Source organism: Physcomitrium patens, chromosome 19 (assembly GCF_059467195.1).
Source record: "Physcomitrium patens ecotype Gransden chromosome 19, ASM5946719v1, whole genome shotgun sequence".
NCBI lineage: Eukaryota > Viridiplantae > Streptophyta > Bryopsida > Funariales > Funariaceae > Physcomitrium > Physcomitrium patens.
In genome coordinates, this window is record NC_143428.1 from 14934572 (window position 1) to 14952263 (window position 17692).

Consider the following 17692-nt stretch of genomic DNA (forward strand, 5'->3'; position numbering starts at 1 on the left):
CTTTTGCTATTTCTTTGCCTTCCATGGTTCTCACAAAACATCCATTCATATTGAATTGCACTTTGCACCCATGACTTACAAGTTTACTCACCGAAAGGAGGTTCTTCTTCATCTTTGGCACATGCAACACATCCTTGAGTGTGATCTTCTTGCTTATGCCCTTGACCACTACTTCCACTACAATGGTACCCATTCCAATGGCTTGTACCATACCATTATCACCTAACCAAACCTTAGTTGCTCGAATTTGTTGATAAGTGTTAAATGAACACTTGTATGGAGTCATGTGTTTGGTACATCCAGAATCCACGATCCATTTGCTCATATCAAGCATGGAAGAAGTTTGTTTTGCCATGAATGCAAAGTCATCACCTCCATGGTCATGAAAAGCATTATTGGCATTCTCTCTTTCTCCTCTCTTTGCCTTGAAACAATTCCTAGCAAAATGCCCTGGTTTTCCACAAATATAACAAGTTTTGGGAAGATTACGTTGAATGGAAGTACTTGCCTTACTTGGTCTCGTGAATAGTGCTGATTGCTCTCCAATAGACTCCTTTTGCTTTCTTTTGGTCACTTCATGGGCTAGTCTTGCCGTGACATAGTCCAAAGTAAGATCTTTTCTTGAAATTGACTCCAATGCCACAATGAGGGAGGAATAGGAGTCCGGAAGGCTTGAGAGCAATGTCATCACAACATCTTCTTCAGGTAAAGGCTTGTCAATAACAGCAAGTTGGTTTGCAAGTGCTTTTACCTTATTCACATGAGCCATGAGATCTTCACCTTCTTCCATCTTCACGGTGAAAAATTTTTGCCTTGACCATAGTACATTGGAGAGATTTCTACTCTCATAGACGTTGCAAAGAGTCTTCCATGCCTCTGCTCCCCCTTTGCAAGAAATGACATGAGTAAAGTTGCTCTCATCTAAATTGGTGGCAATTATGCCAAAAGCCTTCTTTTCTCGTCTTTTGAACTCCTTATGCTCCTTGATGCTTGCCTCTAGCCCAGGTGCCTCTTCCTCCTCACATACAATCTCCCAAAGATCCAATGACGCCAAAAGTAGCTCCATTTTGGCCTTCCAGTGGTGAAAGTTGTCACCTTTGAACTTTTCAACCATTCTCAAGCTATCACCCTCAAAAGATGCCATCTCAAGCTACACGTAGGTCCAAAAAACTCTTGATTTGGAGTTGTAATGGAGAAGATATCACTACTCAAAGATCGCTGAACCACAAACCCAGAATTCGCTGTTTTGCAACTTTTTGTAAATTATGAGTCCAAATCACGTCTAAATGGTGGGGAATGAATTGTAAAGTAATTCTATGGCTCTCATAAGTCTCCCTCACGTCACTCCACTCAAAATGACTCACTATCTCATGAAACTTTCAAACACTAGTGTTACTTCAGCAAAGACACTATCAAGGTCTTGCACAAAACTCATATACTCACAAATCCAGGAGCAATGACTTCAACAACACACTAGCATCACTCTACCATAAGATCTCAACCACCAAAGTAAGCAACAAAGAAAATAATGCAAGAACAACTTACTTGGTAAGAGAGTGTGGGCCCATAACCTATTGAAACATAGAAACCAAACTCCACACAAGCAAGTTAGGACCAGCAAGGTTGCACTTCACAAATAGAATGTGGTATGAGATAATTCTTCCCATGCCAACCCTTTTCTTATATACTAGTACCAAGGTACCATGTGTTACAACCCATATGGGATATCTCTTAGGACCAGCCCTCTCCTTGTATTCTAAGGCACTATAGACCAGCAACTAACCTTGTAGGATATCCCTCATTACTCATATACTCTATTGACCATTAGCAACAACTTAATGAGTTCTTCCCTTCAACATTCATTGCATCACCACACCTCATTGCATCACACAAAGTCAATGGATCATCAAGAAGAGCAACATTGGCCTGATCTTCACTTATTTGTGGAAAGATGTGGTTCTTCCACCATTCACCTTGTGGTCTTCTTTCACGTGTTGGATATCTTCTTTCATGCGAAGAAGATGAGCCTTCATGCACCTCTTGCTGCCTTCTATGGCTCATACACTTCCTTCTCTCATTCATTGGTTGTTATTCTTCATCTTCATTCTCTTCATTGTCCTTGTTGTATCTTGCTGGAATTGAAGTCTTTATAGAGTTGGGCTCTTCTTCAATGATATCTTCATTTCCATCTTCTTTTTGAGAATGCTCTTCTTCATCTTCTTCTTTGTTTGCTGAAATTGAAGATGTGGCCACAAACACACCACTGCTCCCACTTGGACACATCTTCCACTTTTCACTTGCACTCTTATACTCCAAGAACTCTACATCACTACTTTTGATGATCTTTTTGGTGTCTAAAGACATGAGCCTATATGCCTTGGTGCCTTCACAATATCCAAGGAATGCACATCTTGTGCCCTTTGCATCAAGTTTGCCTCTCATACTTTCTGGAACTTTAGCATATGCAATGCATCCAAAAATCCTCATATGAGATAAACAAGGTTTCTTACCAGTCCAAGCTTCTTCGGGAGTCATTCCTTCAAGTGCACTTGTGGGACACCTATTTCTTGTATATACGGCATTTACCACAGCTTCCGCCCAATACTCATATCCAAGCTTTTGAGCATGAATCATACTCCTTGCCATCTCCATAATGGTGCGATTTGCTCTTTCAGCAACTCCATTTTGTTGTGGAGTATAGGGAGTGGAGGTTTGTCTTGCAATGCCTTCATGCTTCAATAACTCATCAAAGTCTTTGGACAAATACTCACCTCCATTGTCCGATTGCAGCACCTTAATCTTGTGCTCACATTGCTTCTCCACAAGTGCTTTCCACTCTTTAAACTTAGCAAAACACTCACTTTTGGCCTTGATGATATAAATCCATACCTTCCTTGAAAAGTCATCAATAAATGTGACAAAATATCTTGCTCCACTCATAGATGGTGTTTTCATGGGTCCACAAACATCCGAATGCACAAGCTCCAGCAATTGATTTGCTCTTGTTGCAATTCCACTAGGAAATGGTGTCCTATGTTGTTTGCCTTGAATGCAACCTTCACAAGATAGATTCATAGTAGAATGGCCAAAGTCTAAACCACTTACCATGGATTGAAGCTCCTTCATGCTTTTGGCATTCAAATGTCCAAGTCTTTGATTCCAAATGCCCACCTTATCTTCATTTGATGGAAATTCAGCAAAAGCAGCAACCTCTACTCCATTGATGCGCTTGCAATTGATAATATAGAGATTGCCATCTCTAATCCCTTTTGCTACTTCTTTGCCTTCCATGGTTCTCACAAAACATCCATTCATATTGAATTGCACTTTGCACCCATGACTTACAAGTTTACTCACCGAAAGGAGGTTCTTCTTCATCTTTGGCACATGCAACACATCCTTGAATGTGATCCTCTTGCTTACGCCCTTGACCACTACTTCTACTAAAGTGGTGTCCATTCCAATGGCTTGTACCATACCATTATCACCTAACCAAACCTTAGTTGCTGAAATTAGTTGATAAGTGTTAAATGAACACTTGTATGGAGTCATGTGTTTGGTACATCCAGAATCCACGATCCATTTGCTCATATCAAGCATGGAAGAAGTTTGTTTTGCCATGAATGCAAAGTCATCACCTCCATGGTCATGAAAAGCATTATTGGCAATTTCTCTTTCTCCTCTCTTTGCCTTGAAACAATTTCTAGCAAAATGCCCTGGTTTTCCACAAATATAACAAGTTTTGGGAAGATTACGTTGAATGGAAGTATTTGCCTTACTTGGTCTCGTAAATAGTGCTGATTGCTCTCCAATAGACTCCTTTTGCTTTCTTTTGGTCACTTCATGGGCTAGTCTTGCCGTGACATAGTCCAAAGTAAGATCTTTTCTTGAAATTGACTCCATGCCACAATGAGGGAGGAATAGGAGTCCGGAAGGCTTGAGAGCAATGTCATCACAACATCTTCTTCAGGTAAAGGCTTGTCAATAACAGCAAGTTGGTTTGCAAGTGCTTTTACCTTATTTACATGAGCCATGAGATCTTCACCTTCTTCCATCTTCACGGTGAAGAATTTTTGCCTTGACCATAGTACATTGGAGAGATTTCTACTCTGATAGACGTTGCAAAGAGTCTTCCATGCCTCTGCTGCCCCTTTGCAAGAAATGACATGAGCAAAGTTGCTCTCATCTAAATTGGTGGCAATTATGCCAAAAGCCTTCTTTTCTCGTCTTTTGAACTCCTTATGCTCCTTGATGCTTGCCTCTACTCCAGGTGCCTCTTCCTCCTCACATACAATCTCCCAAAGATCCAATGACGCCAAAAGTAGCTCCATTTTGGCCTTCCAGTGGTGAAAGTTGTCACCTTTGAACTTTTCAACCATTCTCAAGCTATCACCCTCGAAAGATGCCATCTCAAGCTACACGTAGGTCCAAAAAACTCTTGATTTGGAGTTGTAATGGAGAAGATATCACTACTCAAAGATCGCTGAACCACAAACCCAGAATTCGCTGTTTTGCAACTTTTTGTAAATTATGAGTCCAAATCACGTCTAAATGGTGGGGAATGAATTTTAAAGTAATTCTATGGCTCTCATAAGTCTCCCTCACGTCACTCCACTCAAAATGACTCACTATCTCATGAAACTTTCAAACACTAGTGTTACTTCAGCAAAGACACTATCAAGGTCTTGCACAAAACTCATATACTCACAAATCCAGGAGCAATGACTTCAACAACACACTAGCAACACTCTACCATAAGATTCCAACCACCAAAGTAAGCAACAAAGAAATAATGCAAGAACAACTTACTTGGTAAGAGAGTGTAGGCCCATAACCTATTGAAACATAGAAAGCAAACTCCACACAAGCAAGTTAGGACCAGCAAGGTTGCACTTCACAAATAGAATGTGGTATGAGATAATTCTTCCCATGCCAACCCTTTTCTTATATACTAGTACCAAGGTACCATATGTTACAACCCATATGGGATATCTCTTAGGACCAGCCCTCTCCTTGTATTCTAAGGCACTATAGACCAGCAACTAACCTTGTAGGATATCCCTCATTACTCATATACTCTATTGACCATTAGCAACAACTAAATGAGTTCTTTCCTTCAACATCTTCAACCAATCCAATCTTACTTTTGTATTGCTTAAGATGATTAAGTCATCTACATAGAGAATCACAACCAGCAAGAAGTCTTTGGCTTGCAACACATACAAAGAATGGTCAGCTTCACTCCTTACAAAACCTTCATTCACAAAGAATGAGTCAATACGTTGGTACCATGCTCTTGGTGATTGTTTGAGTCCATACAATGACTTCTTCAACTTGCAAAGAAGGTTGTGTTTGTCTTGTTCAATGAATCCTTGAGGTTGCTCCATGTAGATGTCTTCTTTCAATTTTCCATACAAGAATGCTGTCTTGATGTCCATTTGGTGCATCTCAAGGTCCATTGCTGCTCCAATTGCTACAATGGTTCTAATGGTGGTGAACTTGGCCACGGGTGCAAATGTCTCATTAAAGTCCACTCCAGCAACTTGTGAGTAGCCTTTGGCATCCAATCTTGCCTTGTACCTCACAATATTGCCCATAGCATCTCTTTTGGTTCTAAACACCCTCTTACATTCAATTGCTGAACGATTTGGTGGAAGGATAGTCAACTCCCATGTTGCATTGTCTATAAGAGATTTGTACTCTTCTTGCATGGCACTCTCCTACTTCATTGCATCACCACACCTCATTGCATCACAAAAAGTCGATGGATCATCAAGAAGAGCAACATTGGCGTGGTCTTCACTTACTTGTGGAAAGATGTGATTCATCCACCATTCACCTTGTGGTCTTCTTTCACGTGTTGGATATCTTCTTTCATGCAAAGAAGATGAGCCTTTATGCACCTCTTGCTGCCTTGTATGGCTCATGGAGTTCCTTCTCTCACTCCTTGGTTGGTATTCTTCATCTTCATTCTCTTCATTGTCTTTGTTGTATCTTGTTGGAATACAACTCTTCATAGTTTTGAGCTCTTCTTCATCTATATCTTCACTTTGAGAATGTTCTTCTTCATCTTCTTCTTTGTTTGTTAAAGTTGAAGATGTATCCACAAACACACCACTACTCCCACTTGGACACATCTCCCACTTTTCACTACCACTCTTATGCTCCAAAAACTCTACATCACGACTTCTGATGATCTTTTTGGTATCTAAACACATAAGCCTATATGCCTTGGTACCTTCACAATAACCATCAAGTTTGCCTCTCATACTATCTGGAAGATTGGCATACGCAATGCATCCAAAAATCCTCATGTGAGATATGCAAGGTTTTTTACCAGTCCAAGCTTCTTGGGGAGTCATTCCTTCAAGTGCACTTGTGGGACACCTATTTCTTGTATACACGGTATTTACCACAACTTCCGCCCAATACTCATATTCTAGTTTTTGAGCATGAAGCATATTCCTAGCCATCTCCACAATGGTGCGATTTGCTCTTTGAGCAACTCCATTTTGTTGTGGGATGTAGGGAGTGGAGGTTTGTCTTGCAATGCCTTCATGTTTCAATAATTCATTAAAGTGATGAGACAAATACTCACCTCCATTGTCCGATCTGAGCACCTTAATCTTGTGCTCACATTGCTTTTCCACAAGTACTTTCCACTCCTTAAACTTGGCAAAACACTCACTCTTGGCCTTGATGATGTAAATCCATACCTTCCTTGAGTAGTCATCAATAAATGTGACAAAGTACCTTGCTCCACTCATAGATGGTGTCCTCATAGGTCCACAAACATCCGAATGCACAAGCTCTATTGAAACATAGAAAGCAAACTCCACACAAGCAAGTTAGGACCAGCAAGGTTGCACTTCACAAATAGAATGTGGTATGAGATGATTCTTCCCATGCCAACCCTTTTCTTATATACTAGTACCAAGGTACCATGTGTTACAACCCATATGGGATATCTCTTAGGACCAGCCCTCTCCTTGTATTCTAAGGCACTGTAGACCAGCAACTAACCTTGTAGGATATCCCTCATTACTCATATACTCTATTGACCATTAGCAACAACTAAATGAGTTCTTTCCTTCAACACTCCCACTTTGCTATTGGTCAATTAGCTATCAATCCTAATGCCTTACTCAATATGTTGTATCTCTCTTTCACCAAGGCTTTTGTTAGCAAATCAGCCAACATGTCTTTGGTTTCACAATACTGTTGAAGGAAAGAACTCATTTAGTTGTTGCTAATGGTCAATAGAGTATATGAGTAATGAGGGATATCGTACAAGGTTAGTTGCTGGTCTATAGTGCCTTAGAATACAAGGAGAGGGCTGGTCCTAAGAGATATCCCATATGGGTTGTAACACATGGTACCTTGGTACTAGTATATAAGAAAAGGGTTGGCATGGGAAGAATCATCTCATACCACATTCTATTTGTGAAGTGCAACCTTGCTGGTCCTAACTTGCTTGTGTGGAGTTTGCTTTCTATATTTCAATAAATACATCATATCAATAACTCCCATCTCGATCTTCTCTCTTATAAAGTGGTGTTGAATATCAATGTGCTTGGTTCTTGCATGATGCTTTGGATTCTTTGCAAAAGCCAAACATCCTTGATTGTCACATCTCAATGGAGTGGCTTCCAATTCCACAAGTCCAATGTTTTTCAACAACAACCTCAACCAAATTGCCTCCATTGCTCCATGACTTGCTGCCATATACTCCACCTCCATTGTGGACCTTGCAATGGGTTGTTGTCTCTTACAATTCCAAGATATGGCTCCCATTCCAACAAAGAATACATAGCCCGTTGGTGATCTTCTATCATTTGTATCTCCAGCCCAATCCGCATCACAATATCCATGTAATGCAATATTATTTCCTCCAAGACATAGTTTATGGTTCAAAGAGCCTTTCAAGTACCTCATGATTCTTTTGATGGTTGCCCAATGCATAGGACTTGGTTTTGCCATGTGTTGACTTACAACACTTACTGCAAATGCAAGATCCATCCTTGTACCCACCATTGCATACATGAGTGAGCCTACTGCTGCCTTGTATGGTATGCCTTGCATTTGATGCTCCACTTCAGCATATTCCTCATCCGTGAGCTTCATCAACTTCAAGTTGGCTTCCAAAGGAGTTCCAATGGGCTTGCAATCTTGCATGTTGAATCGTTTCAATACTTCTTCAATGTACTTGCTTTGGCTCAATGTGATGGTCTTTGATACTCTATTCCTTGTAAATTCCACACCCAAACAATAATGAAGCTCTCCCAAATCACTCATTTCAAATTCTTTCTCCAATTTCTTCTTCAACCAATCTAATTTTACCATGGTGTTGCTTAAGATGATTAAATCATCTACATAGAGGATCACAACCAGCAAGAAGTAATTGGCTTGCAACACATACAAAGAATGGCCAGCTTCACTTCTTATAAAACCTTCACAAAGAATGAGTCAATGCATTGATACCATGCTCTTGGTGATTGCTTGAGTCCATACAATGACTTCTTCAACTTGCATACAAGGTTGGGTTTGTCTTGATCAATAAATCCTTGAGGTTGCTCCATGTAGATGTCTTCTTCCAATTCTCCATTCAAGAAGGCTGTCTTGACGTCCATTTGATGCATCTCCAAGTCTATTGATGCTCCAATTGCTACTATAGTTCTAATGGTAGTGAATTTGGCCACTGGAGCAAATGTCTCATTAAAATCCACTCCAGCAACTTGTGAGTAGCCTTTGGCAACCAATCTTGTTTTGTACCTCACAACATTGCCCATAGCATCTCTCTTGGTTCTAAACACCCACTTACATCCAATTGCTGAACGATTTGGTGGAAGTGGAGTCAACTCCCATGTCTTGTTGTCCATAAGAGATTTGTACTCTTCTTGCATAGCAATCTCCCACTTCATTGCATCACCACACCTCATTGCATCACACAAAGTCAATGGATCATCAAGAAGAGCAACATTGACCTGATCTTCACTTATTTGTGGAAAGATGTGGTTCTTCCACCATTCACCTTGTGGTCTTCTTTCACGTGTTGGATATCTTCTTTCATGCAAAGAAGATGAGCCTTCATACACCTCTTGCTGCCTTCTATGGCTCATACACTTCCTTCTCTCATTCATTGGTTGATATTCTTCATCTTCATTCTCTTCATTGTCCTTGTTGTATCTTGCTGGAATTGAAGTCTTTATAGAGTTGGGCTCTTCTTCAATGATATCTTCATTTCTATCTTCACTTTGAGAATGCTCTTCTTCATCTTCTTCTTTGTTTGCTGAAATTGAAGATGTGTCCACAAACACACCACTACTCCCACTTGGACACATCTCCCACTTTTCACTTGCACTCTTATACTCCAAGAACTCTACATCACGACTTTTGATGATCTTTTTGGTGTCTAAAGACATGAGCCTATATGCCTTGGTGCCTTCACAATATCCAAGGAATGCACATCTTGTGCCCTTTGCATCAAGTTTGCCTCTCATACTATCTGGAACTTTAGCATATGCAATGCATCCAAAAATCCTCATATGAGATAAACAAGGTTTCTTACCAGTCCAAGCTTCTTCGGGAGTCATTCCTTCAAGTGCACTTGTGGGACACCTATTTCTTGTATATACGGCATTTACCACAGCTTCCGCCCAATACTCATATCCAAGCTTTTGAGCATGAATCATACTCCTTGCGATCTCCACAATGGTGCGATTTGCTCTTTCAGCAACTCCATTTTGTTGTGGGGAATAGGGAGTGGAGGTTTGTCTTGCAATGCCTTCATGCTTCAATAACTCATCAAAGTCTTTGGACAAATACTCACCTCCATTGTCCGATCGCAGCACCTTAATCTTGTGCTCACATTGCTTCTCCACAAGGGCTTTCCACTCCTTAAACTTAGCAAAACACTCACTTTTGGCCTTGATGATATAAATCCATACCTTCCTTGAAAAGTCATCAATAAATGTGACAAAATATCTTGCTCCACTCATAGATGCTGTTTTCATGGGTCCACAAACATCCGAATGCACAAGCTCCACCAATTGATTTTCTCTTATTGCAATTCCACTAGGAAATGGTCTCCTATGTTGTTTGCCTTGAATGCAACCTTCACAAGATAGATTCATAGTAGAATGGCAAAGGTCTAAGCCATTTACCATGGATTGAAGCTCCTTCATGCTTTTGGCATTCAAATGTCCAAGTCTTTGATGCCAAATGCCCACCTTATCTTCATTTGATGGAAATTCAGCAAAAGCAGCAACCTCTACTCCATTGATGCGCTTGCAATTGATAATATAGAGATTGCCATCTCTAATCCCTTTTGCTACTTCTTTGCCTTCCATGGTTCTCACAAAACATCCATTCATATTGAATTGCACTTTGCACCCATGACTTACAAGTTTACTCACCGAAAGGAGGTTCTTCTTCATCTTTGGCACATGCAACACATCCTTGAGTGTGATCTTCTTGCTTATGCCCTTGACCACTACTTCCACTACAATGGTGCCTATTCCAATGGCTTGTACCATATCATTATCACCTAACCAAACCTTAGTTGCTGAAATTGGTTGATAAGTGTTAAATGAACACTTGTATGGAGTCATGTGTTTGGTACATCCAGAATCCACGATCCATTTGCTCATATCAAGCATGGAAGAAGTTTGTTTTGCCATGAATGCAAAATCATCACCTCCATGGTCATGAAAAGCATTATCGGCATTCTCTCTTTCTCCACTCTTTGCCTTGAAGCAGTTCCTAGCAAAATGCCCTGGTTTTCCACAAATATAACAAGTTTTGGGAAGATTACGTTGAATGGAAGTACTTGCCTTACTTGGTCTCGTGAATAGTGCTGATTGCTCTCCAATAGACTCCTTTTGCTTTCTTTTGGTCACTTCATGGGCTAGTCTTGCCGTGACATAGTCCAAAGTAAGATCTTTTCTTGAAATTGACTCCAATGCCACAATGAGGGAGGAATAGGAGTCCGGAAGGCTTGAGAGCAATGTCATCACAACATCTTCTTCAGGTAAAGGCTTGTCAATAACAGCAAGTTGGTTTGCAAGTGCTTTTACCTTATTTACATGAGCCAGGAGATCTTCACCTTCTTCCATCTTCACGGTGAAGAATTTTTGCCTTGACCATAGTACATTGGAGAGATTTCTACTCTGATAGACGTTGCAAAGAGTCTTCCATGCCTCTGCTGCCCCTTTGCAAGAAATGACATGAGCAAAGTTGCTCTCATCTAAATTGGTGGCAATTATGCCAAAAGCCTTCTTTTCTCGTCTTTTGAACTCCTTATGCTCCTTGATGCTTGCCTCTACCCCAGGTGCCTCTTCGTCCTCACATACAATCTCCCAAAGATCCAATGACGCCAAAAGTAGCTCCATTTTGGCCTTCCAGTGGTGAAAGTTGTCACCTTTGAACTTTTCAACCATTCTCAAGCTATCACCCTCAAAAGATGCCATCACAAGCTACACGTAGGTCCAAAAAACTCTTGATTTGGAGTTGTAATGGAGAAGATATCACTCGTCAAAGATCGCTGAACCACAAACCCAGAATTCGCTGTTTTGCAACTTTTTGTAAATTATGAGTCCAAATCACGTCTAAATGGTGGGGAATGAATTGTAAAGTAATTCTATGGCTCTCATAAGTCTCCCTCACGTCACTCCACTCAAAATGACTCACTATCTCATAAAACTTTCAAACACTAGTGTTACTTCAGCAAAGACACTATCAAGGTCTTATTGAAACATAGAAAGCATACTCCACACAAGTAAGTTAGGACCAGCAAGGTTGCACTATAACAAATAGAGTGTGGTATGAGATAATTCTTCCCATGCCAACCCTTTCCTTATATACTAGTACCAAGGTACCAAGTGCTACAATCCATATGGGATATCTCCTAGGACCAGCCCTCCCCTTGTACTCTAATGTACTATAGACCAGCACCCTACCTTATGGGATATCCTTAACAACACTTGTACTCTATTGACCATTAGCAACTACTTAAAGAGTTCTACTCTCAACACTCCCACTTTTCTATTGGTCAATTAGCTATCAATCCTAATGCCTTACTCAACTAGTTGTGTCCTTCTCTAACTAAGGCTTTTTTCAACAAATCAGCCATCATGTCTTTGGTTTCACAATACATCATATCAATAACCTCCATCTCTATCTACTCTCTTATGAAATGATGCTGAATATCAATGTACTTAGTTCTTGCATGATGCTTTGGATTCTTTCCAAAAGCAAGACATTCTTGATTGTCACACCTCAATGGAGTAGCTTCAAATTGCACAAGTCCAATATCCTCCAATAACAACCTGAACCGAAATGCCTCCATTGCTTCATGACTTGCTGCCAAATACTCGTCCCCTATTGTGGACCTTGCAATGTTTGGTGGTCTATTGCTATTCAAAGATATGGCTCCCACTCAAACGAAGAATACATAGCCCATTGTTGACCTTCAATCATTTGCATCTCTCTTAGTTCTAAGCACCCACTTACAGCCAATTATTGTGGAAAGATGTGATTCTTTCACCATTCATCTTGTGGTCTTCTCTCACGTGTTGGATATCTTCTTTCATGCAAAGAAGATGAGCCTTCTTGCACCTCTTGCTGCCTTGTATGACTCATGGAGTACTTTCTCTTACTCATTTTTTGGTATTTTTCATCTTCATTCTCTTCATTGTCCTTGTTGTATCTTGCTGAAATTGAAGTCTTCATAGTATTGGGCTCTTCTATCATGGCATCTTCCTCTTCTTCTTCACTTTGAGAATGCTCTTCTTCATCTTCTTGTTTGTTTGCTAGAATTGAAGATGTGTCCACAAACACACCACTACTCCCACTTGGACACATCTCCCACTTTTCACTACCACTCATAGATGGTGTCCTCATGGATCCACAAACATCCGAATGCACAAGCTCCAGCAATTGGTTTGCTCTTGTTGCAACTCCACTAGGAAGGGGTGTCCTATGTTGTTTGCCTTGAATGCATCCCTCACAAGCAAGATTCATGGTAGAATGGCCAAGGTCTATGCCATTTACCATGGATTGAAGCCCTTTCATGCTTTTGGCATTCACATGCCAAAGTCTTTGATGCCAAATGCCCATCTTCTCTTCATTTGATGGAAATTCAGCCAAGGCAGCAACCTCCACTCCATTGATCCTCTTGCAATTGATAATATAGAGATTGCCATTCCTAGTCCCTTTTGCTACTTCTTTGCCTTCCATGGTTCTCACAAAACATCCATTCATGTTAAATTGCACTTTCTACCCATGAGTTATTAGTTTACTCACCGAAAGGAGGTTCTTCTTCATCTTTGGCACATGCAACACATCCTTGAGAGTGATTCTCTTGCTTATGCCCTTCACCACCACCTCCACTACAATGGTGCCTATTCCAATGGCTTGTACCATACAATTATCACCTAACCAAACCTTGGTTGCTGAAATTGGTTGATAAGTGTTAAATGAACACTTGTATGGAGTCATGTGTTTGGTACATCCGGAATCCACAATCCATTTGCTCATATCAAACATGGAAGGCGTTTGTTTTGCCATGAATACAAAGTCTTCACCTCCATGATCATGAAAAGCATTGTTGGCATTCTCTCTTTCTCCTCTCTTTGCCTTGAAACAATTTCTAGCAAAATGGCCTGGTTTTCCACAAATGTAACAAGTTTTAGGAGGATAACGTTGAACAGAGGCACTTGCCTTACTTGGTCTTGTAAATAGTGCTGATTGCTCCCCAATAGACTCCTTTTGCTTTCTTTTCGTCACTTCATGGGCTAGTCTTGCCGTGACATAGTCCAAAGTGAGGTCTTTCCTTGAAATGGACTCCAATGCCACAATGAGGGAGGAATAGGAGTCCGGAAGGCATGAGAGCAATGTCATCACAACATCTTCTTCATGTAAAGGCTTGTCAACAACTGCAAGTTGGTTTGCAAGTGCTTTTACCTTATTTACATGAGCCTAGAGATCTTCACCTTCTTCCATCTTCATTGTGAAGAACTTTTGCCTTGACCATTGCACATTGGAAAGATTCCTACTCTCATAGACATTGCAAAGAGTCTTCCATGCATCTGCTGCTCCTTTGCAAGAAATGACATGAGCAAAGTTGGTTTCATCTAAGTTGGTAGCAATTATGCCAAAAGCCTTCTTTTTTCGTCTTTTGAAGTCCTTTTGTTCCTTCATGCTTGCCTCTAATCCAGGTGCCTCTTCCTCTTCACATACTATCTCCCAAAGCTCCAATGACGCCAAAAGTAGCTCCATTTTGGCCTTCCAGTGGTGAAAGTTGTCACCTCTAAACTTTTCTACCATTCTAAAGCTATCACTCTCAAAAGATGCCATCTCAAGCTACAAGTAGGTCCAAAACTCTCTTGATTTGGATTTGTAATGCAAAAGATATGACTACTCAAAGATTGCTGAATTACAAACTCAGAATTCGCTGTTTTGCAACTTTTTGCATACTTTGAGTCCAAACCACGTCTAAATGGTGGGAAATGCTATGACATGTAATTCTATGGCTTTCAAACATCTCCCTCACATCACCTCACTCAAAATGACTCAATTTCTCATAAAACTCTCAAATACTAATGTTACTTCAGCAAAGACACTATCAAGGTCTTGCACTAACCTCATACACTCACAAATCCAGGAGTAATGACTTCAACAAAACACTAGTAATACTATACCATAAGATCTCAACCACCAAACAAGCAACAAAGAAAATAAAATGCAAGAACAACTTACTTGGTAAGAGAATGTGGGCGCATAACCTATTGAAACATTGAAAGCATACTCCACACAAGTAAATTAGGACCAGCAAGGTTGCACTATAACAAATAGAGTGTGGTATGAGATAATTCTTCCCATGCCAATCCTTTCCTTATATTCTAGTACCAAGGTACCAAGTGCTACAATCCATATGGGATATCTCCTAGGACCAGCCCTCCCCTTGTACTCTAATGTACTATAGACCAGCACCCTACCTTATGGGATATCCTTAACAACACTTGTACTCTATTGACCATTAGCAACTACTTAAAGAGTTCTTTTCTCAACAGGAATTGTAAGAGACAACCAACCATTGCAAGGTCCACAATGGAGGCGGAGTATATGGCAGCAAGTCATGGAGCAATGGAGGCAATTTGGTTGAGGTTGTTGTTGGAAGACATTGGACTTGTGCAATTGGAAGCCACTGCATTGAGATATGACAATCAAGGATGTTTGGCTTTTGCAAAGAATCCAAAGCATCATGCAAGAATCAAGCACATTGATATTCAACACCACTTTATAAGAGAGAAGATAGAGATGGGAGTTATTGATATGATGTATTGTGAAACCAAAGACATGTTGGCTGATTTGCTAACAAAAGCCTTGGTGAAAGAGAGACACAACATATTGAGTAAGGCATTAGGATTGATAGCTAATTTACAAGTAGCAAAGTGAGAGTGTTGAAGGAAAGAACTCATTTAGTTATTGCTAATGGTCAATAGAGTATATGAGTAATGAGGGATATCCTACAAGGTTAGTTGCTGGTCTATAGTGCCTTAGAATACAAGGAGAGGCTGGTCCTAAGAGATATCCCATATGGGTTGTAACACATGGTACCTTCGTACTAGTATATAAGAAAAGGGTTGGCATGGGAAGAATCATCTCATACCACATTCTATTTGTGAAGTACAACTTTGCTGGTCCTAACTTGCTTGTGTGGAGTTTGCTTTCTATGTTTCAATAGGTTATGGGCCCACACTCTCTTACCAAGTAAGTTGTTTTTGCATTATTTCTTTGTTGCTTACTTTGGTGGTTGGGATCTTATGGTAGAGTGTTGCTAGTGTGTTGTTGAAGTCATTGCTCCTGGATTTGTGAGTATATGAGTTTTGTGCAAGACCTTGATAGTGACTTTGCTGAAGTAATACTAGTGTTTGAAAGTTTTATGAGATAGTGAGTCATTTTGAGTGGAGTGACGTGAGGGAGACTTATGAGAGCCATAGAATTACTTTACAATTCATTCCCCACCACTTAGACGTGATTTGGACTCATAATTTACAATCCCATAAGGTAGGGTGCTGGTCTATAGTACATTAGAGTACAAGGGGAGGGCTGGTCCTAGGAGATATCCCATATGGATTGTAGCACTTGGTACCTTGGTACTAGTTTATAAGGAAAGGGTTGGCATGGGAAGAATTATCTCATACCACACTCTATTTGTTATAGTGCAACCTTGCTGGTCCTAACTTACTTGTGTGGAGTATGCTTTCTATGTTTTAATAGGTTATGTGTCCACATTCTCTTACCAAGTAAGTTGTTCTTGCATTTTATTTTCTTTGTTGCTTGTTTGGTGGTTGAGATCTTATTGTTGAAGGAAAGAACTCATTTAGTTGTTTCTAATGGTCAATAGAGTATATGAGTAATGAGGGATATCCTACAAGGTTAGTTGCTGGTCTATAGTGCCTTAGAATACAAGGAGAGGGCTGGTCCTAAGAGATATCCCATATGGGTTGTAACACATGGTACCTTGGTACTAGTATATAAGAAAAGGGTTGGCATGGGAAGAATCATCTCATACCACATTCTATTTGTGAAGTGCAACCTTGCTGGTCCTAACTTGCTTGTGTGGAGTTTGCTTTCTTTGTTTCAATAGGTTATGGGCCCACACTCTCTTACCAAGTAAGTTGTTCTTGCATTATTTTTTGTTGCTTACTTTGGTGGTTGGGATCTTATGGTAGAGTGTTGCTAGTGTGTTGTTGAAGTCATTGCTCCTGGATTTGTGAGTATATGAGTTTTGTGCAAGACCTTGATAGTGTCTTTGCTGAAGTAACACTAGTGTTTGAAAGTTTTATGAGATAGTGAGTCATTTTGAGTGGAGTGACGTGAGGGAGACTTATGAGAGCCATAGAATTACTTTACAATTCATTCCCCACCATTTAGACGTGATTTGGACTCATAATTTACAAAAAGTTGCAAAACAGCGAATTCTGGGTTTGTGGTTCAGCGATCTTTGAGTAGTGATATCTTCTCCATTACAACTCCAAATCAAGAGTTTTTTGGACCTACGTGTAGCTTGAGATGGCATCTTTCGAGGGTGATAGCTTGAGAATGGTTGAAAAGTTCAAAGGTGACAACTTTCACCACTGGAAGGCCAAAATGGAGCTACTTTTGGCGTCATTGGATCTTTGGGAGATTGTATGTGAGGAGGAAGAGGCACCTGGGGTAGAGGCAAGCATCAAGGAGCATAAGGAGTTCAAAAGACGAGAAAAGAAGGCTTTTGGCATAATTGCCACCAATTTAGATGAGAGCAACTTTGCTCATGTCATTTCTTGCAAAGGGGCAGCAGAGGCATGGAAGACTCTTTGCAACGTCTATCAGAGTAGAAATCTCTCCAATGTACTATGGTCAAGGCAAAAATTCTTCACCGTGAAGATGGAAGAAGGTGAAGATCTCATGGCTCATGTAAATAAGGTAAAAGCACTTGCAAACCAACTTGCTGTTATTGACAAGCCTTTACCTGAAGAAGATGTTGTGATGACATTGCTCTCAAGCCTTCCGGACTCCTATTCCTCCCTCATTGTGGCATTGGAGTCAATTTCAAGAAAAGATCTTACTTTGGACTATGTCACGGCAAGACTAGCCCATGAAGTGACCAAAAGAAAGCAAAAGGAGTCTATTGGAGAGCAATCAGCAC